General features: G+C 40.7%; 1 protein-coding gene across 1 annotated transcript in view; it reads left to right on the forward strand.

Annotated features, from left to right (window-relative positions):
• The first annotated feature begins 20,169 nt into the window (after positions 1 to 20,169).
• TTLL10 (tubulin tyrosine ligase like 10) overlaps positions 20,170 to 23,318 on the forward strand; it is a 106,134-nt gene continuing 102,985 nt past the window's right edge. Inside the window, exon 1 of the mRNA XM_074975791.1 lies at positions 20,170 to 20,253. The gene's annotated coding sequence lies outside the window, so the exon portion shown is untranslated. The remainder of the gene's footprint in view (positions 20,254 to 23,318) is intronic.

Below are 23,318 nucleotides of genomic sequence, written 5' to 3' on the forward strand. Positions count from 1 at the left end.
CCCAATTATTCACACTGGACCTTTCCCAAGCCAAACTTAGCCAAATCAAAAAGCTGGATCAAAATGAGGAGGGTACGCCTTGGTGCTTGAAGAATGAAGGAGTGTCGTGTAGTCAAATGGAAATAATTAGGCAATCCTAAACCACAAGTACACAAATCGCACCTGCACCCTCACCTAGATATAACAATGCCTTTCTCCAACCCAGGCTAGGAGTCAAATAATCTACAGATATATGCAGCCCAACCCAAAGGAATAACGTGTGCTAAATAAAATAGTGAATGGGAATGCGGTAAGACAAAACCATTTTATTTCTGAAATCCCTTTACACGTGTAACCCAGAGGCACTGAGACAACTAACAATCCCCCCCAGCTTGGTATCATCGACAAATTTGATAAGGGTCTCTCTATGCTATTATTCAAATCATTGATGAAGATATAGAACAGAACTGGCCCCTGAACTGACCCCTGTGGAGCCTCACTTGTTACTCCCTTCCAGCATGACTGTGAACCATTAACAACTACTATCTGTGAAAGCCCTCTGCCATCTTTGTCCACATATCTATTCTGGGAATACCACTGGACCTAATCAGCTTAGTCACAGAGTCATGGGCACATTCTCATGTTCCTCAACTAACATCATATATGCCATCATGTGCCAACAACGCCCAGATGCTTTGTATATTGGACAGACTTCTAACTCTCTTAGACAAAGAGTTAATGGGCACAAAACAGACATAAAAACACTCCTGATCCAAAACCGGTCAGCCAACATTTTAATGGAGTGGGCCATTGTATTAATGATTTAAGAGTTCGCCTATTACTGAAGAGGAATTTTCACACTACTTTGGAAAGAGAGGCTACTGAACTCTCTTTTATATTCAAATTTGACACAATAGCACGTGGTTTGAACAGGGATGCGAATTTTCTGGGTTATTATAGGGGCTCTTTTGCATACTTGGCTTAATCTAATTCTTGACTCCTCCTCCTTCCCCCCCCACCCCTCTACTCTCTGATTTGCTCACTTTGATAATTTTTCTTCTGATCTGTCAACCTTGATTACTATTTTTGGTTCTCTGTGCCTTAAATATTGAGTCTGTTCTGGTAGGGCTATGGTCTGAAGAAGTGGGTCTGTCCCACAAAAGCTCACCACCTAATAAATTATTTTGTTAGTCTTTAAAGTGCTACTTGACTGCTTTTTTGTTTTTATCTGTGAAAGATTATCCAGCCAGTTACCCATGAATTTGACAGGAGCCCCAGCTAGGCTGCATGATTCTAGTTTACTGGTAAGAAGGTCATACAATACTGTATCAAATGCCTTGCAAATGTCCAGGTATACCATGTCCACCACTTTCCCTTTGTCCACAAGGCTTGTAATCCTAACAATGAAAGCTATCAGGTTGGTTTGTCATGATATGTTTTTGACAAATCCATGCGACTCATACCTATCACCTTATTATCTTCCAATAGCATCCCTTAATTATTTGTTCCATCATCTTTCTTGGCACTGAAATGAAGCTGACTATTCTGTAATTTCCTAGGTTGTCCTTATTTCCCTTTTTAAAGATGGGCACTATATTTTCCCTTTTCCAATCTTCTGGAATTTTTCCTTACTTCCATGATTTTTCAGAGATTATAGCTAGTGGGTTGGACACCTCCTCTATGAGCAACATAAGTATTCTAAGATACAATTCATCAGACCTTGGTAACTTGAAGACACATCTCTTTTCTAAGTAATTTATATCTTTTTCCTTCAGTATTTTAAATCCCTGACCCACCCCATTTTCACTAGCATTCACTATGTTAGGCGTCCAGTCTCCATCAAACTTCTTGTGAAGACTAAAACGAAGAAATCATTAAATACCTCTGCCATTTCCATGTTTTCTCTTATTGTTTCTCCCTCTTCATTAACCAACAGGCCTACCCTGTCCTTGGCCTTCTTCTTGCTCCTAACATACTTGAAGAATGTTTTCTTGTTTCCCCTTATGTCTTGAGCTAGACTGAGATCATTTTACACTGTTGCCCTTCTAATTTTTCCCCTGTACTTCTGTGTTATTTGTTTATATTCCTCCTTTGCATTTTGACTTCGTATCCCCTTTTATACAATTCCTTTTTGATTTTTAGGTCATTCAAGATCCCCTGGTTAAGTCAAGCTGATCTCTTGCCACACTTCTTATCTCTCCTGTGCAAAGGAATGGTTTGCTCTTGCAGTTCTGGTAATGTCCCTTTGAAAAATTGTCAATTTTCTTTAACTGTTTTCCCTCTTACTCTCGCTTTCCACGGGACCCTACTTACCAGCTCTCTGAATTTATTAGTCTGCCTTCCAGAAATTCATCGTCTTTATTTTGCTGTTCTCTTTTCTACCACTCCTTAAAATTGTGAATTTTATTGTTACATGATCACCTTCACCCAAGCTGCCTGCCACTTTCAAATTCTCAATCTCCCTATTTGTTAAAATCCAACCTAACACAGTTTACCCCTTAGTAGATTTCTCCACCTTCTGAAATAAAAATTGTCTCCAATGCATTCCAAGAACTTGTTGGATAATCTGTGCTGTGCTGTGTTCTTTTCCCAAGAGATGTCTGGATATTTGAAGCCCCCCATCACCACCAAGTTCTGTACTTTGGATGATTTGTTATTTGTTTTAAAATGCCTCATCCACTCCTTCTTTCTGGTTAACAATATGTAGAAAAGAAAGCACAGGTTGGACCTCTCTAATCCTGCATCCTTGGGATTTGACCACTGCCGGACAAGGAAATTTGCTGGACCACAGGTCAACATTGTCTATCAGCATCACCAATGCTTCCACTGCTTACTGGGGTCTTAGATGACATTTAGGGGTAAATTACAGCTAAATAACAGCACAGAACACTAAGAGCCAGGACTGGTGACTGGAAACAAACTTTATGGGACTGCAGGAAACTTGGTCACGCCCATGATAAATCGTTGTTTGGCTCACTAAAATCATGCCAGATTACAGATGTTGCCAGACGAGAGAGTTCCAGATTAGAGAAATTCAACCTGTAATAAAAATGTAAGGCATACTACAAACTCTGTTAGGATTAGCTTGGTTTTTCTCCCCAGTTCAGAGTTCACAATTGTGGTTGTGGGTTTAACTTGACTATTTAAATATAGAGAGGGGATAAAATTTGCTGCTTTATGCTGAGACAGTCGTGGTCTGCCTCCCAAAAACTAAGGGGTAGGGAATAATACTCATAAATTGTAACAAAGTTAGAAGACTAAGCAGGCCTCCATCAGCTTCTCTTGAAGACAGTGACAAAATTCCTGTCAAGTTTGATGGAAAAAGGGGCAAGCCAGGTAGCGTGAACAGAGACATATGGGCTACGTCTACACGTGTAGCCAACATCGAAATAGCTTATTTCGATGTAGCAACATCGAAATAGGCTATTTCGATGAATAACGTCTACACGTCCTCCAGGGCTGGCAACGTCGATGTTCAACTTCGACGTTGCACAGCACCACATCGAAATAGGCGCTGCGAGGGTACGTCTACACGCCAAAGTAGCACACATCGAAATAAGGGTGCCAGGCACAGCTGCAGACAGGATCACAGGGCGGACTCAACAGCAAGCCGCTCCCTTAAAGGGCCCCTCCCAGACACAGTTGCACTAAACAACACAAGATACACAGAGCTGACAACTGGTTGCAGACCCTGTGCCTGCAGCATGGATCCCCAGCTGCGGCAGCAGCAGCCAGAAGCCCTGGGCTAAGGGCTGCTGCCCACGGTGACCATAGAGCCCCGCAGGGGCTGGAGAGAGAGCATCTCTCAACCCCCCAGCTGATGGCCGCCATGGAGGACCCAGCAATTTCGACGTTGCGGGACGCGGATCGTCTACACGGTCCCTACTTCGACGTTGAACGTCGAAGTAGAGCGCTATTCCGATCCCCTCATGAGGTTAGCGACTTCGACGTCTCGCTGCCTAACGTCGAAGTTAACTTCGAAATAGCGCCCGACGCGTGTAGCCACGACGGGCGCTATTTTGAAGTTAGTGCTGCTACTTTGAAGTAGCGTGCACGTGTAGACATAGCTATGGACTGGATACTGTCCTTGGAGGATCAATGACCTCAAACATTGTTTGATTTTGTCCCTTTCATGGTATATCCTCAAATTCCACATCTGGCATTATGTTTTGAAAATTCTGTTCCCTCTTACAGTGCATCCCTTGATGCAATCTAGACATTGTATGCTTTGGGGAGCAAAAGCCACATTCATTGTTATAGTTTTATATATGTTTGCCTTGTAACTTGGTGACCTGAGCTGCCACAAACCTGTTTTAACTTCTCTGCTAATGGGGAAGGTTTTTCAGAAAGTAGGGTGTGTCTTACTGATTAGCTAAGATGAAAGCCTCCTGACCCTGAGCAAACAGTTTCTGATCAGAATTTTACTTAAGCCTTATTTACTTAATATAGAGGCGTTAAATCACCAACACCAAAATATGTTTCTACCTTATTCCCTGCTGTTTCTTTCCTAGTTCTACAAAGTATCTAGCCCACGAACCAGTTAAATCTTTAATCCTATTGTGGAATTGGCTTTTTGCTGTTCAGTGTTGACCGTTCTGCAGATGTGGCAGATGCACATATGTGGTATTCAGACAAAGTGGGTACATATAAAGGTAAGTTTCAACATGCAGTGCAAGCACAGGGGGATGTGGTGACCTATTCATTGCAGAGTACGGTGTGTTGATGAGTCAGATTTCTTCACGTCATCATTAACTGCGCAGAACAAGCCACAGCTTGGAGGCAGCTCACTGGCAGAACTGGTGTGGTGACTCTCTGGTTAATACTTCTGGCATCCGATACTGGTGAAGTCAGGGTGGTATTAACAGTGTCACGCAATGGGATTTGAGGAGATCTGCTCCTGTGGTGACTGATCCTTGAACCATTAAGCGCACATAAAAAATTAAGTCATCTATATGTGGGCTGGGATCTTAGCAATATCAGCTTGGTTTCTACAGGTGTCTCAGAGAAAGCAAGCTTTATTCTGTTCTCTGCCATTGGCTTCCTGTGTGGTCTTGGTCAAATCACGTTGCATTTCTGTGCCTCCCTTTCTTTATCCATAAAATGGGAACAATCACTCTTTCCTGATTCATAGGGAGTTGTGAGGTTTAACTCATTCATATCTGTAAAATGCATGGAGATACTAAACTGGAAGGTACTAGAGAAGTGTGCCTCATTGTTACGGTACAAACATTAGCTGACACTGATCTTATGTGCCTTTATGTAAGGTACTGTGTTACATTTTGTTCTCTTCTTCTCCACACTGCTCAGAGTGGAGAGGGGTTTGGGGTGTGGCGGCTTCCCGTTCGTATGACGTCTTTACACTATAACTGGATGTCTTTCAAAACCCTGTGCTTTTGCTCAACCACAAGAATGGGGTTGGTACAGGAAATACTGAATGAAATTTTATGACCTGTATTGTGCAAGCTGATCAGAGAAGTACCTAGAGGCCTTTAAATTTTGTTGATTGGCACACCTTAGATTCTAGTTCATTAAGCTAAACTAGGAGCAATCAAATCTCATGCTTGAGAGCACCAAGATGATTTCTGCAGGACTGAAACTAACCATGTTGAAGCCGCGCAGGACATAATGTTCATGTCTACATGGCCCCAGCCTTCAGCCTCGCTGCCAGCAGAGCTATGCTAGGCAGGTTTCTGGAAATTGCAAATGGCTTCCCGTGTGCATACTCACACAGGTAATAGCATAGCCACATGAGATTTCACTCTCGGCAGAGGTCGTGCTGGCTGTAAACATGACACATGGTCGTGCCTCTGCCAGCTAAACCCCCCTTTGTCACCAGTCCCTTATCCCTGAATATACACCCCAGCACCTATAATTTTCAGACAAACACAATTTTTTTTCCCACATTGCAACACATTTGTTTAAGCAACTTAATCGTAACTGGCTTCTTGGAAGAAATTGCTTATAGGCAATGAACTTGCCATCATACTTATGATTGTGGAAAAATGATAACTAAAAAAAATTAGACAAACATAAAATAAATCCAATTTTTATTTATACAAAAAGGTTGCGAAACACTGAGTTAATGTACCTATTGGAAGAGCTCTGAGTACCCCCAGGGGTACATGTACCCTGGTTGAGAAACACTGTTCTAAACCAACATAATGCAAAGGCCCATGTGCCGTTTAGAGGAATTATAGTGTGCCACACTTTCTGGAATTCTGTGTTGCTATCTAAAGAACTGTAAGCTCCTACTCTATGAGGGATTTCATTGAGCTGTAGGATTTAGAGGGCCTTATAGGTCACTGGTTCAGATCCAGTTTAGGTTAAGTGGTGAAAAGTAATCGCTGGCTGTTTTAGATCCTATGTAAAATGGCCTGGGTGAATCTGCCTCGTTCCTTGTGCAATTCAGCTGGTCCAAATGGGCTCTTTCATTGTCATTGTCAGCAGAGAGAGACTGAATTCCCCACTCATTGTAGAAAGCTCCCTCTAGAATAAGACTGTGGCATGACTTTAGGAAAAACTTGCACGTGTCCTCTCTGTGCTGTACCTGTTCTCTGGATAAGGGGAGGACTTTAATCTATAAGGCTGTTAATCTGGCAGCTTCTATGTCATTAGTCACATGGAGTGTCCTTATCACCATAGCGTAAGAAATACCTTTTGCCTGCAATAAATTCATGTACTCCCCAAAACCTTCCCCTTCACCCCGCCTCCCAACATAGCTTTCTCCTTAGTCCTGCTTTAGGTAGGAGAGGGCATAGGCCAGGCCTTTCTTAAGAGGAAAAAATATAAAGGGAGGGTGTGGAGGTAGAGGTTGAAATTTCCTGCAAGTTAAGGAGTATTCACTACAGTTTGTGTGTGGACTCAGAGCATTGCCTTCCACTGCAGTCAAATGTCTAGCTCCACTCATCTCCGTGGGACACAAGAGCAATTTCTGGGACCGTGTGAATATATAAGAGATTAACAGTGGAGGAAAACACCTGCTTCCACTTAAGTGATCAGAAAGGAAACAATGGGCAAGAAAAGCTATTGTCTGAGCTACACGGGATTGGATGAAAACTGTTATGAAGCCGGAGATTGGCGGTTGGCAGCCTCACCCATCAATTTACAGCAGTTGAGAATGCACCAGATCTTTGAATTGGAAGTCTTGCTGCTATGAAGATGAAAGACTTTCTCCTTCTCTTTTTCCACTTGACTGAAGGGGGCTGGGGAGACAGACAGGAGTGGGCAGACAAAGTTAGACAGACCAAGGTTCCAAGCTAGTATGTTTTATAATACCCTGTAAGGTAAGCTGACAATGCAACAAGAGAAATGAAGTGGCAACACTGAAATCATGGTTTAAAAGTTCAGACTAAGCTGCCCTTTCCTTCTTTGTAACAAAGCATGTCTTTGGTTGCCTCAAACTCCCCTCCCCTATGATCACCTTCTGACAACAAAAATTACTACACTGCCCCAAGAAGTGGTATGGAAGCTTGAGCCCATCTGAGTTCCACACCCTGTATTTGAAGTCCTGGGAGATTGCCAAGCCCAAGGCTTCAGCTGCAGATGCAGGGGCCTGTAACCTGAGCCCCACTGCCCAGAATTGAAACCTGATGGCTTTGGTTTTGGCCCTGTGTGGTGGGGATTGGTGATCCACTCTGGGGTCCTGACCCCACAGTTTGAGAACTCCTGCTTGGGGTGTTGGGGGTTCCAAGCTTTTGAAATATAGACCTCCATTTCTAGACGCCCATGTTGAGACACAAAAAGCAAGATTTTCAAAGGTGCCAAATACTGAAAGGTCCCATTGACTTCATGTGGACTTCTGGCGGCTCTGGAAATCAGACCCAGCATAGGTATCTCATGCTGGAGTGGACTCTAAAGCAATTAAAACACCAAATCAAAGGTCACAAAAATAAAATCATATATGTGTATATACATATGTCCACAGATGCCCTTATTGGTTTTAATCTCTCTGTTGCTCCATTGTCCTGCCTATAAACATGCACTAATAATGCTGATCTACTATATGAGGTGTGTGTATGAACCTTGATTCCCTAAATTGTTTGAGGTCTTTAGAAGGAAGCTGATTTAGAAGCACAAAGTATTATGAAGTATCATTATGCTGCTTGCTGGCCTGAAAAGGCACAACTTGTGCTTCTAGCTGCTGAAATAGTCTGGCAGTGCTGGAGAAACCCAAACACTACTTCACACTGTGCCCCTATAGAGATGTTGTGCATGGACCACCACATCAAACAGTGATCAGTCTCAGTGCTGTCCTTAATTCTACCACAGGAACCTAGAAAGTTCCCAACTGTCAGGGTGGTTAAACATTGGAATAAACTGGCTAGGGAGGTTCTGGAATCTCCATCACTGGAGATATTTAAGAGCAGATTAGACAGATATCTATCAGGTTAGGTCTTGGTACTTGAACCTGCCGTGAGGGCGGGGGACTGGACTCAATGACCTCTGGGGGTCCCTTCCAGTTCTAGTGTTCTAAGAATCTATGATTCTATCCTGTTGAATGGACACAGAAGAGGCTCTCTTCACCTTCTTATCTCTCCCTTGTCCAACGCTACACTACATGAGGCAGATTTTGCTCTTTGGAAGTACAGCTCTGTGTTGTGCCCTGGTGGATTGCCTGTCTTAACTAATCATGATCTCAGTGAGGTGAGGGGCAAAGAAAATGGGTCATCCCCTTGTGTTTATCAGATTCAAACATTCCTTTTTCCTTGCACGTTTAAACTGGTCCATGTGCTGCCTTCAGAATTGGTAAGAAAGCGGACCCAAAATAGACCTCTGACCTTAGGCTACAGCTCAAGCAACTTGTTCCAGATACAAGGTATTTAATTGATTATGTCCATGCCTTCTGTCTGGGTTACCACACCCCTCCAAACACTAGGGAGATCATTATGTCTCTCCTCCCCTCATTTGCTTGCCTGACATGTTAAGACACAGAAACCTGCTGCTACTATGACTAATTCCTGATCCAACAGGTGGTGCCTTGAGTTGAACCTTGCTCTCACAAACAGTCAGTTTCATATAGTCTCCCATTGAGTTGACTCACCCATCTATGCAGAATCTAGTAATTCTGCTAATGTGTATAGCCTCTGTGAACTCAGAGGACATTGTTAAGGACCCTGTGCTAGAGAAGAGGGACTAGCCTGCATATGCAGAGTAAGCACAGGATTCCATGCACAATCTAAACTCATTAAAAAGCTGCAGTAAAACTTAGGCTGTGTCTACACTAGGCAAAGTAAGTCAACCATAGATACGCAAATCTAGCTATGGCAATTACATGGTTAAATTAATGTGTCTGAGCTCGGCTAACTCAGCTGTCCGTACTGGGGAAGGTCGACTGGAGAGTTTCTCCCGTTGACTTCATTTACTCCTCACATTTCACGAGGAGTACAGGGTCGACTGCAACCCTGGAAAGGTCAGTTTTGCATGTCCATACTAAAGGCGTGAAATCGAACCCCAGATGATCGATTAAGTGCTGTGGCAGGTAGTTCCACGGGATAATTATTTATTGTGTTGAAAAAACATCCTTTTCATGGTTTTAAATGTTGCCTGTCCAGTTCGTTAGCTGTTCCCTTGTTCTTATATTATAGGAAAGGCTAAGCTGAACTGTACTGCTGAAGGTGCCATATGTGTTATGATTTATTAAGCAGATAGCAGATATCACTAGCAGTCACTAAAGATCCCAGGATACTGTTTTTACAGAACTAGTTGTTTTTATCCCAGCTTTGACTTCAGATAGTGTGCTGAGCCAAACCCTGCCATCTTTACTCAACCTCCTCACAGGCAAGACTTCTGTTAATGCCAGCTGAGTTTTAGCTGTGTAAAGACTGAACAAGGATGTCAGGATTTGTCCCACTATTGTTCAGTGTTGGTGGCACAGAGTATTTAAGAACCTCAAAAATTAATGTGTTTCAGAAAAAATAATCAATACAATAAACACAGTGAGATCTTTTAAGGTCAAAAATGCAAAATGCAGATAAGATGTTATTAGTATTCTTACCATGGATTTTTATGAGCCCAGAGCCAATGTCTTTAGGAGCAAGGTTTCAGCCTATGATGAATTTGTACTTGCATGGGGGGTAGGGGGGCGGGAGTGGAATGACACAAAAAGCCCAGCGATACTGTTCCCCTTGTCCAATGCAGCATTCATTTGATCTAGTATTTCTTGCTGGTAGGTCAAGCTACAAGCAGCTCTGGCATGCCCAAAAGTACGTTATGTTTTTTGTATGCACATAATTTAAATGTATGTTTACAAGCAGTTTTCTGTATGCATAAATCACAGGCTAGGTGCTGAACCTTCACAGCAACCATCTTCACCTTTACATATGAAAAACCATAAGGGTAGGTGCCATATGGTGTTGAGACCCAGTTTTTGCTATCAAATCTTTCAACTAGGTTCCAAGGATCTTGGGCTAAGATGTTTAATATTTACAAAAAAACACAGTTAGGAACTTTAAGGGATCTTCATGGAAGCTTAGAAACATCTAAATCCTTTCTCTTTGAATCTGGTGCGTACTCTTATGGGTCGGGTGCCAAGCCATTACTCTGGCTATTAGGTAACAGATTTATTGTAGCATTGAATGACAGGGCTTTGCCAAAAACCTGCTCTTTGGAGGTCATCAAGCCCTGAGGCTATGCCTCACCTCATCAAAGAAAGCCAAAGGATTTATTTATTGTTGCTGTTAGTGTGAGTGTTAGGCAACTTCAAAGAGGTTTAACCAAAATCAGATCATTATGAAAATACATCAGTATGTTTCACCAATGCCGCAGATCTTTCTGAATTCCTTCCCTGTGGAACGTAACATCCACAGGAATGTTACTACTGTTCGGCATTCCTTTTTCAGCCCTCTTTTTATGGGCATTTGAACACTTCAGTAGAATGACACATGGCACTGTGAGGTCCTCTGATCCATGACAAAAGGCTTGTGTGCTATGATCATACAAACCACATGTACTAATAATAATAATAAATACAATTGAGAAAGATAATATAAACTAAAAGGTTTTTAAAAATTCATAATCACATAATACCTCGTAGTATAATCTAGTGATTGGCAACCAGCATTACTTAGTATAGTGAAAGGCAGTGTGTGTTTGAAAGAATGGTCTTGTGGTTAAAGTGCTGGAATGGGATTTAGAAGATCTGGGGTTCCTGTCTCCGCCACTGGCTTCATCTGTGACTTGGGGCATTACGTAATCTCTCTGTGCTTCAGGTCCCCAACTGTAAAAAAGGCATAATAATGCATTCTTATGTGGGTGTTGTGAAGCTATATTCTTGACTGTTGGTGAGGTGCTCAGACATGGTAATTATGAGCACTATAAAGAAGCCCTGGACCCAGAGAAATATGAAGTCACATCCTGAGCGGGTGTAAATTGTCCTAACTGCAGTGAAGCCAATTGTGAAGTCAATGAAGCTACACCAATTTACACAAGCTCTGGGTCTGGCCAGTATCACTATCCATTTGGGATCATACAAGAATGCAAAACATTATCTATGCAGTATTTGAGTGGTGCTGGGGAAAGGTCATAGCTAAGGAAATTACAGTTTAAATATCTGAGGGATTAGAGATCAGACTCTTCAGGACCATTAGACAAAATGTTCACTACACATTTCTAAATGTAGAGATACGATCCTAAGGATAACTGGTCACTGTACACATTTTCTTTTTGATATATTGTTGATGAAGTTGCAGGTCCTGAATTCATTTATTATGATGTGATGACTGTTTAGCAATCTAGCTAGATGATTGTCTAGCAATTCTAGGTCCTAGAAGATGAACCCACAGGGGAAACAGCTTGGTCTCACAATGACACATCAAGATAAGACAAACATTTATTTCCTTAGTAAAGGAAAGATTATGTAAAAGTAAATAGCGTGCTTTGGTTTTATCAGCAATAAACTCCTAAAGAATTATCATCAACAAGCTGTATCCCTGTTTGTTATTAATACACAGGAGCCATTTGATGGCAGATAAACTGTATTTACAAAGCCAAACTTCTTTGCAGATTCTCTTACATGTCTCTGTTATATTGATCCTGTTTACATATTGCTTATTACTCCATGAAATTGGCTCTCTGACATGATTTTGGTTGTGTATTTGTCATGCAGCTTTTCAAGAGCAACCCTTATGAGTCATGGGCTACGTCTATACGTGAAGCCTACATCGAAGTAGCTTATTTCGATGTAGCAACATCGAAATAGGGTATTTCGATGAATAACGTCTACACGTCCTCCAGGACTGGCAACGTCGATGTTCAACTTCGACGTTGCGCAGCACCACATCGAAATAGGCGCTGCGAGGGAACGTCTACACGCCAAAGTAGCACACATCGAAATAAGGGTGCCAGGCACAGCTGCAGACAGGGTCACAGGGCGGATTCAACAGCAAGCTGCTCCCTTAAAGGGCCCCTCCCAGACACAGTTGCACTAAACAACACAAGATCCACAGAGCCAACAACTGGTTGCAGACCTTGTGCCTGCAGCATGGATCCCCAGCTGCCGCAGCAGCAGCCAGAAGCCCTGGGCTAAGGGCTGCTGCCCACGGTGACCATAGAGCCCCGCAGGGGCTGGAGAGAGAGCGTCTCTCAACCCCTCACCTGATGGCCGCCATGGCGGACCCCGCTATTTCGAAGTTGTGGGACGCGCAATGACTACACGGTCCCTACTTCGACGTTGAACGTCGAAGTAGGGCACTGTCCCCATCTCCTGATGAGGATAGCGACTTCGACGTCTCGCTGCCTAACGTCGAAGTTAACTTCAAAATAGCGCCCGACACGTGTAGCCGTGACAGGCGCTATTTCGAAGTTAGTGCCGCTACTTCGAAGTAGCGTGCACGTGTAGACACGGCTATGGTTTGAAAAGCAGATCTTTATGTCTGTGTCTCCGATTTTTACATGCGGTTTCAGATGTTGGATCAAGGCAGCTTTGAATATGTGGCTCTGTGATTTCAAATATAATTGTCCATGCAATGGCCTAATTTGGTTACCATGGGGTGGGGGGAATACTTTTTCCTCCTTCTCACCAACACTCCTTGAATCTGTTTCTTCTTGTGGAGGTAGAAGTCCATCCTTCTGCCCTTACTGCACACCCCCCACAAAAAAAAAATAAAAGTAAAGGCACCCAGTAGAACATCTGATGTCATTCAGGAGCAAAGTGAGGCAGGATAAACGGAGATGGGACAAATTTCTGAATCTCCCGTATGTATGCAGAGCTGTGCAGAGACAACCTCCGTCTCTTGTGCATGAGTGGGCAGGATGAAAGATGGCTGGATCAGGGCCTGGCATGTGGATCTGCAGCTCTGCAGATCTACCCGCCAAACCGCTACAGATGGGAAAAGCTGCCGCAGTCACTCAGTCCGTATTGGTTCTGAGGCTGGAGTAGCTGCCAAGGTAGACCTGCACTGTCTCTGCGTTGTCTGTTGCGAAGATTTTGAACAATCCATGACCCAAGAAGCATACTCTTTTGTACAGCCCACATACTGGAGCTGTGCCCTGAGACCAGGGTTTGTCTCTTTACACAATGAGAATTATCCATATACAATACAGGTCAGACCCCAGGCTTTAGTTACTACCATATTGCTCGGTATTAAACTAATGGGTGCTCTATTAATGCCTCAAATGACTGGACAGGTAGAGCACAAGACCATTATTTAATTATAGATAAAAATAGCTATTTTCAAAGGAAACTGTAAAAGGGATCCATATGACTCTTGAATATTATTGATAGGCTGAGTTGTCTGTTACAACTGTATACTGATCTAGCTCTTAGGTATTCTCACGATATATGTTCTAGACATATGAAAGAGAAAGCTGGTTATAATCCTAGCTGGATGCCAAACCTGAGGCCCAGACCAACATCACAGCCAAACTGTCATCAGTTGGCCACTTGGACAATCAAATGTAAGGGGCATGTTTTCAAGGGGGTTGTCATTTGATTTATTCTTAGGTGCCATTTGCAAATGAATTGCACTCCAAAATCAGGCAACTAGGAGCCATCTCCTCAGATTTGCACCCACAAATCATTTTGCAGGCACAATAATTCAGATACAGCTATTTCAGGCACATGCTGCTTCTGTCAAAAGTGGGGTTTAGGCTCAGCCTAAGGGCAAATTTACCCCTTAGATTTCAACTGAAGTGAGGGGTGGAAGACAGATAAAAATGACTTGCTCAGAAGCCACATCCCTGTGCCAACATTATTACCAAGCTGCATGTTCTCCCTTGCTGGAGAAATCAGTCTTATGCAATTAAAGGTTTCCAAGGTTTCTGCCTCAGTTAGTTATTGAGGATAAGTTGGTTCTTGGGGGAATTCTTCTGCCAGTTGCACTAATTAGCAGGATAATTTGTCATTTCATTAAACACATCTTCCATGGGAAACAAAGGCATGTTTTCTTCACAACAAGGAGCAAACATTTTATTTATGGATTGATTTTTTTCTTTATTTTTTCATTAAGTTGATTAGAATTACCTTGACTGAGGCTAAATGCTGGTATTCTCTAAAAAGCCACAGCTTTCATCTTGTGTTTTACCACTACTTCTGATTGTGTGCTTGTATGTTCGTATACTTTTAAGTAAAGGGTAAAACTGAAAATCAGCCCAGCCTGGGCACAAATGCTTTTTTTGGCCCCCATCTGTCTCTGTTCATTTCAAGATAAATACAGGGTATTTTTTTTAAAGAGATGAAATGAAAGAATTATTTAACTGCTTGTTACCAGCTCAAAAGTGTGTCCTGTAGGAGGGGGAAACATGGCTTCATAGATATAGCAACAAACAGACAAAAAAAGATGTGGTCAACATTTTTAAAAAGGTGTGTGACATCAGCCTCCTACATGCCCAGTTCCTATGCAAGTGATTGCATCTCTCCCCTTGTGCCTGAATTTCCCCCTGTATGCTATATTGATCAGTGAGAGTTATTTGAGACAGTCACGTAGCAAACATATCTATGTCAAATATGGTTTAGGAGAATTCAGATAGCCTAACTGAACACCTAGAGCTAATAGCTGATCAATAGATATCAGACTCGTACTGACTAAACAGTTACTAATACTGGCCTCTTTTGGCTTTTTAAAGCTTCAATTAAAACCAAACAGATGGGCAAAAAGGAGTAGAAATTATTGATACTGTTGGGCATGGTGCACCAGCACATTTGGGACATCCAACAAGCTTAAAATACTTCTCTTCTTCTTTCTTTTTTATTTTAAAAGACACATTTTAGTGAATGCAGTGTCCCTAAAATGTATGGACCTGACCATCATTGAGAATGAAATCCTCCATCCATGGAACATTGCCTCCATGTCCCAACTCTCCTTTGCAGCGACCAGTGGATGTGGTGAGGGAAGAGTTAATTTCCAGTGCCCATTCAGTCTTTGTCCTGTCTGTTGAGATTACTAACCAAAGCCAGTCAGCTGTGGTTTGGGTGACCATTCCTTATCCTTTATGCTGAAGACTACTGAACATGGCAACACAATATATTGTTCTCATTTGCGATGCATATCCCCCTCTCTGGAACATGGGATTCATAGCAACAGGAGAATGGAAATTGTTTCCCATCTAAATGTTTGTCCAAGATTATTCATTCCCTCTTAAAACCTTGATCTCCAGTTGGCCCACATTTTTAAGCAAATCGAAAGGCCAAGCAGTCACCCCAGGACAGAACACTGCTAAGTTTTATACTTCATGTTAAATGTATATCTTTACCTTTTAGGGACATTATTATTTATTAAACCAGGGGGAGAGGCGGAGAGATTTGAACGCCTGTTGTGAATCCATTAGTATGAAAAGCATCGTGCACATCAGTTTCACTTCTGGCCTATCCCAAAACTTCAGGACACACCTGTTAATGGCTAGAGGCAAGCAGATTGGTTGGATGTAAAGAATGCACCTGCGCAGGGAGGGGTGAAGAACTACATGTAAGCCGAGCCCTTAGACATTCTCTGTCTCTTCTCAATTCCAGCTTAAACAAGCAATATTGCTCTGGGCTGTGAAGACAATTGTGCACATTTGAATCCTTTGCTTTTTCTTTCTTTTTTTTTTAAAGTTGGTTTAATTTTATAGTTTATTACAATTGTGCAAGTATTTTGCTTCACTGTGTATAATTTTTTTTTGTTTTTGTTTTTTTGTTTATTTTTTTATGCATTTTACGAGCATCACGCCAAGAAAACCACCAAGTTCGTCTTTGCCAAGACGTGGAAAGCTCTGAAGATAAAAATCCTCGCATGCACTTTCCTGATGATCATTACGTCCTTTTTGTTACCCACTTGAAGGTTGATGATCTTGATTTGGGAAAAGGCTATTGTGCTTCCAGAACTGAAGTTACCTAAATGTATGTGTTTTTATGGTCCTGTAAGCCATAGTATCCTGGTATTGTGGTGTAGACAGGTCAAACTAGCGTTAAGTATGATTTTGATGCTATTTGCAACTACGTAAATCAAAATTCTCCTTTCTTACGTTTTTAGGAGATTGCCTTTTTTTTCTTTCTTGTCTTTCTCCAAGTAGGCTGAAGGGAGGGGGAGGTTGTGTTAAAACTGTATCAGGTTTTGTCTGTTTTAAGTTGGGGGGAAGGGTAAAAAACACATGAATTCAAGTGTTCATTTTACAAGTCGCCAAACCAGTCAGGGCAGGTAAAAGAAGAAACAAGAAATTCAATAGGAGGGAACCAATGGGAAACAGCCAGTTTCACTGAGCAGTCATGGTGAAATTTGAAGAGAGAGACATTTTAGAAAGGTTTTTATGACTGAAATGCAGCAGTTAGTATGAAATCAAAAAGGAAAATTGAAACATTTCTGGAGAGAGCAGATACTTAAAAGAATCAAATGCAACCTGAATGTGTATTGGTAGCTATCATGATTTCTGATATGAACTAATTGGCTCCCCCTCACTTTGTTGTATTCATTTAAATTTTTCAGCTGGTTTTAAACAGTTTGCGTTGTAATATATATTTTAATAATGTTGCAAAGAACCCCATGCATTTTGGCTTTACATGTACAATTAATTCTTTACTAATTGAAAATACGACTATTCTTTATTAAGTGAAAATACTACACAAAATATTATACAGGGAATGAAGGAAGCAAATTAGGATTTTTCCTTTGTCACCATTATTATTTAAACTAAATGTGGGTAAATCAAAGGCCTTTTTGTTCCAGCTCAGTCATCAGTTTCAGCTTACGGGATGGAGGAGCCATTTTGGGTTCATTTGTTTATTCTTTTCTTTCCTCAGGCCTTTTTAGTACACAACAAAGTGAGTGTAATTGAGTCTCTCTGCTTTTTTCTAATCTTTCACTAATTCACTCAAGTTGAGGTGGAGCGCCAGTGCCATCCCAGACTTGCCTTTACTTGTGCTGTCTAGTTGGACACCAAGAAAGAAACAGCAGATAAAACAAAATTAGCTGCTTCAGTCTAAAGCATGAAGCCTAACTGTAGTGCAAAATGGCATTGGATGGCTAGTCTGTTTTCTCAGTACCTGAGTGGGAGAGTATTTGTCAGAGTGAGGTGACAGTCCCGATTTTTGTCTCTGCTTTGGCCTGACAGCTGTTGGGTGCTGTTGTTGACACACTACATTGGGAGAGAGTTAGGTGTGTTTTGTAAGCACGGAGACTTTTGTCACAGTTTCATTTGTCCATCTGAAGGCAGGGGCAGCTAGGCTTTGTGGCTATTGAGGGAGTCAACGGAAAATGTTTGTTCAGCCTTCCTCCCCACCCCTTATTAAAACCGCCTTCTGGAATGTTCCAGTACAATATTAAGCTGGTCAGAAACCGTTTTTAGACTGCTTAACCTTTACAGACATGGAACCTAAATTTGGCCTCATATAACACTTCTGATTTCAGCAGGGGCCCTACAAGCTCACCTCTGAAAACTACTGTCCCAGAGGTGCTAATCAGGCAATATTACAAGGTTCTCCTGGCCATTTTTCATAAAGTCCCATTCATTTCTCCTACATTTTCCTCTCACAATTGGAGGCTTTATCAATCCATCTGAACACATTATTTTTTAAATGATACGAACAATGGTTTACAATATTTCGCTGTATCTTGATTCCCTTTCGAAACAAGACTATTTTATGTTCATTTTGATTTTCAAAAGAATTGCATTAATATAGAAGCTTTTGGGGAGCCCATTTATTTGCAACAAAATATAGGTGGAAATATTTACTTGTAAACTAAGCTAGCTGTGCTTATGTGTCAGTTTATTTTGATTTGCGAATTTAGGGATGCTCTTAATCTTAACATAGTCTTGAAAGTGCTGTAGTGGATTTGTTTGAAGCCTGTGTTTCTAATTGCAAATTTGCATGAGTACCTTAAGTTAGAGACCTACATACAGACATAGATGTTTCATGGAAAGATTCTTCAAGAGTGCCTAAGTGAAAGTCTGTGAGATTTAGTCAGTGCTTAAGTCATTTTTGAAAATGGGCTTAGTTGTTTTTGAAAATTTTATCTTGCATTAGAATTTAGGTTTCATTTAGGTGTTAAAATACAGAGTTGAATGGTTAATGTTAGTTAACCAAATGTGAAAAAGTGAATGCTAGAAGATAGATGTAGTGAAAAAAAAATCTAATAGAAGTCAGGATCCTTCACAGATTTATGAACATGCTTAACTTTCGCTGCCCGAGTAATCCCAGTAAATGCAACATAACTAGTCACATGAGTGAAGAAAAGTGCATTTGGAAGTGTTTGGTGGATCTTTGTTCTATATGCAAATCACCTTTCTTCTTGAAAGTAAATTTTAAAAAGCTCTAAAGGCCTTATTTCCAGAGGTGATAAGCTACTGTTGCAGTCAATGGGAAATTACGTCTGATTGGCACCTCTGAAAATCAGATAGCAAACTACCGATAAAATTAAGCTATTCAAGATTTCAGCTCCCATGGAAGTTGGGAAGACATTTGACATTAATTTACTGTGAAGTCAATGAGTTTAAATAAGTGTAACTGAAAATAGAATTTGGCCTGGTCAGAGATTTTGTTTGCATCCAGTGGAAGGTCATATAAAGATTAGGAAGATGTCTTTTTGAAACAAACAATCTATGTTGATTACTATTATTTTGGCCAGAGACTAAAGTGAATGCAATTCCAAATTAAAATATGCTTAATTATCCCACATAGCATATCAGTGAAGTGTTTGCAAATTGCTTCAATATATTTTTCAGAAAGGAAGTAAATTGCCACTTCAGCATTCTTAGAATCTCTACTTCTTTGAAGGTTTACTCATCTCAGTAATGGTTAGGAGTTTCCTTAAAATGTCCTTAGTCCAAGCAAAAGGCAGGAAGGTCACCAAAGTGACAATTTGCTGCATGTCTTATTAAAAGGCAAATAATGAGTTTTAAAATTATAAAAATGCAAATTGGGGATAACATATGGATGCAATCACACGTTAATTTGTTAGACGTTTTGTTTTGCAAAATTATAATGGTCTTAATATATTTTGGGCAGGTGGAAATAGCCTGAGGAAATTACACATTGCGGCTGGGATACACATTTCACTTTAATTAGACTTTTTTTTTTAATGGTGCTGCCATTAGAAAGAGATATGTTAGCTCACAATTTTTTCGCCTGGATAAAAAATGAATCTTAAATAGGTAGTCAATAAATAGACTGAACTTTAGAAACAGAACTTTTGTTGCATTCACGCTTTGAAGCTTACAAACAAGCCTCCCTGTCCTTTTAGACTTCAGGTATAGCTTATCTGATGAAGCCAAAAGATAAAGGCTTAAGTTTCACATGCTTTGTTCTTTTCATAGTCCCTGACTATTGATTAAGGCTCAACCATACAGGTTAACTAACAAGTTAGTTTTTCCCGCAAGAGTCACATTCCTCTTCCAAGCTGCAACTACCTGGGTGCAAACTGGAGACTCCGCATTCTCGGTTGGAGGATAATTGATGCCTGATTGTTTTAAAGCTGGTGGAACTTTGCCTGACTGTGTACTTCAGAAAAGAGGTGGGGGAAGGTGAGGGAATGGAGGAGGGAGGAGAGAATAAAGGTAATGCAGGTACAGCAGCTAGTGCTAAAAAAACAGGGAGCGGAGAGGGAAGGGATTCATTTAAGTTCCTTGTTTTCCACTCCTCTTCAGCCATTCTTTCCTTTTTTCTCAAGGCCTAAGCATTGGTAATAATGGTGATGATTAACTAAATGAAGCCGGTAACCTGGGTGACCATTAGGGTGGGTTTATATTTCATGGGTACCGCATGGCCAGAGAACGTGCACTATTGAGGACTCAGAAAACAAATATTTTTTTGGCAGTTTGTGGGTTTTGATTTTTGCTTTGCATTTTTTGCCTTGATCTTTCACCACGGTAAGGTTACAGACACTTTTTCATTCCTTGAGAATCTCCCCCTTTTCTCTCTCTCTTATTCCCTCCCTTGCAGCTGTCTTCTCTTCAGTCAGAAGGAGGTCTTTCCTCCGCACATAGGCCTACCTTCAGGTGGTGCCATGATGGGGCAGATGAGTCTGAGGACAGTGTATTTCTCTCTGTATTTCCCTTATGCTAGTTTAATACGTTTTAAAGTTTTTGATTATATAGCTTGGAGTTTTACTGCCTCCACCATAGCAATTTTATGTTACCTTTCCAAGGAGAGGATGTTTAATTCTTCTCTAGGACCATGTTGGCAGTTGGGACACTGCAAGTGAGGTGCATGCTTTGCAGAACAAGAACTTTGTCTTGCTTGTTAGGCCTTTGCTGTGCTTAAAATGCTTATTTCACTGTCAATGGTGAGGAACTGTAGCGGAAGATAAGGTTCAATATTATTTTTTTCCTTGTCAGGACTGATAACTTCATGTGCGCAGCAAGTATTAAATAATGCCAGCTTAAAATAGAGTTATGTAAAAGTATGAATTGAACTCTGTTATGTGTCCAAATAGAAATAACTGTGTTAGCAGTTTTTAAATGGACGGTAAACTGGATACAAATAAATGTTTGTGGAATTTATTATGATGAAACCAAAGCAATAGGTTTACACTTGGTGTGAAATAGGAATTCATCTGGGAAATGTGTACGTTAAAAATGGTGGCTGCTTTCATTTTCTTTCTCTTCCTGCAGGCTTAGTTGATTAATAAAATACATAATTAATTAGTATAATGCTCCATGCCCTTTGGAAAGCTCCTTGTCTTTTATTTTGTCATTGCTGTTTTGTGACTTACCAGACACTATAATATGTTGGTCATTTAGAATTACTAGTATTACCTAGTGACCTTCCTAGGAACATTAATCAGGGTGATATTTAAATTTTGTGTAATTTCTGGCTGCTCTTTCAGTTGATTGTGTCTGTTTAATACAAAAAGACCATAGTGAGTTAGAATGACGATCAAAATACATTTAACTGTTCAAAGAAATAGAATAGCGTGTCCAAAAACAGAGACAGAGAGATAGCCGTGTTAGTCTGTAGTCTATCAAAACAAAAAAGCAGTCATATAGCACTTTAAAGACTAACAAAATAATTTATTAGGTGATGAGCTTTCGTGGGACAGACCCACTTCTTCAGATCATAACCTTACCAGAACAGACTCAATATATAAAGCACAGAGGTCCAAAAATTGATAACAATTTTTGGACCTCTGTGCTTTGTATATTGAGTCTGTGGTAAGGCTATGATCTGAAGAAGTGGAAAACAACCAGTGGTTTATAATATTTGCTGCTAAGCTTGTGTTAATTATTAGATGGAGTATGTATGAAGAGAATGAAGAATTATCTCTTCAAAGACTTGTGAGATAAACTTCTAGAGCCATCTTCTAATCTCATCTGCAGCAGCCTAAATCCCACATAACCCCATTAACTTTATTGGTGTTACTCTGGATTAACAATAGTGCAGCTGAGGTCAGAATGTGGCCTCCAGTCCTTTAGCTGCCAATATAAATGATTTTAAAATGGCCACAATTTCATAAGCAATACACATATCTTGCAAAACTATGCTGATATTTTCCTTAAATTCCTTAAATATTTCACTTTTTAAATTTGATATTCTGTATATGGAATATATTTTGCATGGTGATAACTAGAATAAGAGAAATTAAACAATATACGGTTTCAGTTTTGTACGAACAAAGACTCAAAAGGCTCTTTCTCTCTCCATGTGTGCTACTATTGTCTGCAGTTATGCAAGAGCATGCAAGGATTATTATTTGAATGGATCTGTTGTAAAATGGCTACAGCAAGAGCTGCAAGAAGAATTTAGGGTTCCTCTGAAATCATATGTCCATCTCTTATAATAGCAGACTATTCAACAGAAATCAATTTCCGTTGCAGACCACTAACTTGCAGAGCATGAGCTAGCTACTGTAAAGAGAAGGAAATTCACCAGCCCTTCTGGGGCTAAATAATCATTAACACCATAGCAAGGTATAAGAAGCAGTTTGTTTGCATTGTGGTATGTTATTAAGAAATGGACACCGTTTTGTAACTGCTTGGGGTCACTGGCATTTTCCAGCTTACCTGTGAAACTTAATTGGAAACTGTTTGTTTTCATTTGTTTGTTTGTTTGAAAGTACTAATGCATTCTACTGAATATTATATAGCAGAGTTAGATAAAGCTCCCTTGTCAGGTTATATTATTGAGCCTATCAGCAGGTTCTGAGTTTCCACTGAAGTGAATACAGGACAAGGGAAGCTCTGAAGAAAGATTTTCCTTTGTTATAGTGGAAATACAAAAGAGCACTGATGCTCTGCTGTCTACCATACCACTATATAAAGTAAGAGTTTACATCACTTTTGAAATGACAGATGACCTACAATGTGCTACATTTAACTTTGCTCCCTCTCACCTCAATAGAGTCTCAACTCAGATCCCATGAACCAATGAGGACAGAAACAGGTCCTATAGTCAGACAAGAAGGAGGTTCCAGAGAAAGAGATTTCACATTAAAGTTAATGGAGGTCATCATGCAGTATTTGTGGTAACCCCAAACTATGTCAGATCAGTGGTAGCATTTTATACTAATTTCAGACCCAATTAACAATACGTGAATGATGACATGAGAAGCGAATCAGACTCACAATCTCAAAGAGATACAGAAGGATTTATGAAGTCTAGACATCTGCAAATAAAACTACAACCTGTGTTCTCTCTTTATTGCCTATTAGTAGAGCCCAGCCAAATTCATGGTTCTTTCCAGTCAATTTCATGGTACTAGGATTCTGAAATCACAAATTTCACGATTCAGCTATTTAAAACTGAAATTTCATCAGCTGTTTAAATAAAGGTCCTGACACAAAAAGGAATTGAGTTGGGGGTCCCTAAGGTTAATTGTAAAGAGGTTGTGTTACTGTTACCCCTACTTCTGCACAACTGGTGTCAGCAGCATGGCCTTCAAAGCTGGGCTGCCTGAGTGTGGTGGCTGCTGGCTGGGAGCCCAGCTCTGAAGGCA

This window comes from Carettochelys insculpta, chromosome 23 (assembly GCF_033958435.1).
Source record: "Carettochelys insculpta isolate YL-2023 chromosome 23, ASM3395843v1, whole genome shotgun sequence".
NCBI lineage: Eukaryota > Metazoa > Chordata > Testudines > Carettochelyidae > Carettochelys > Carettochelys insculpta.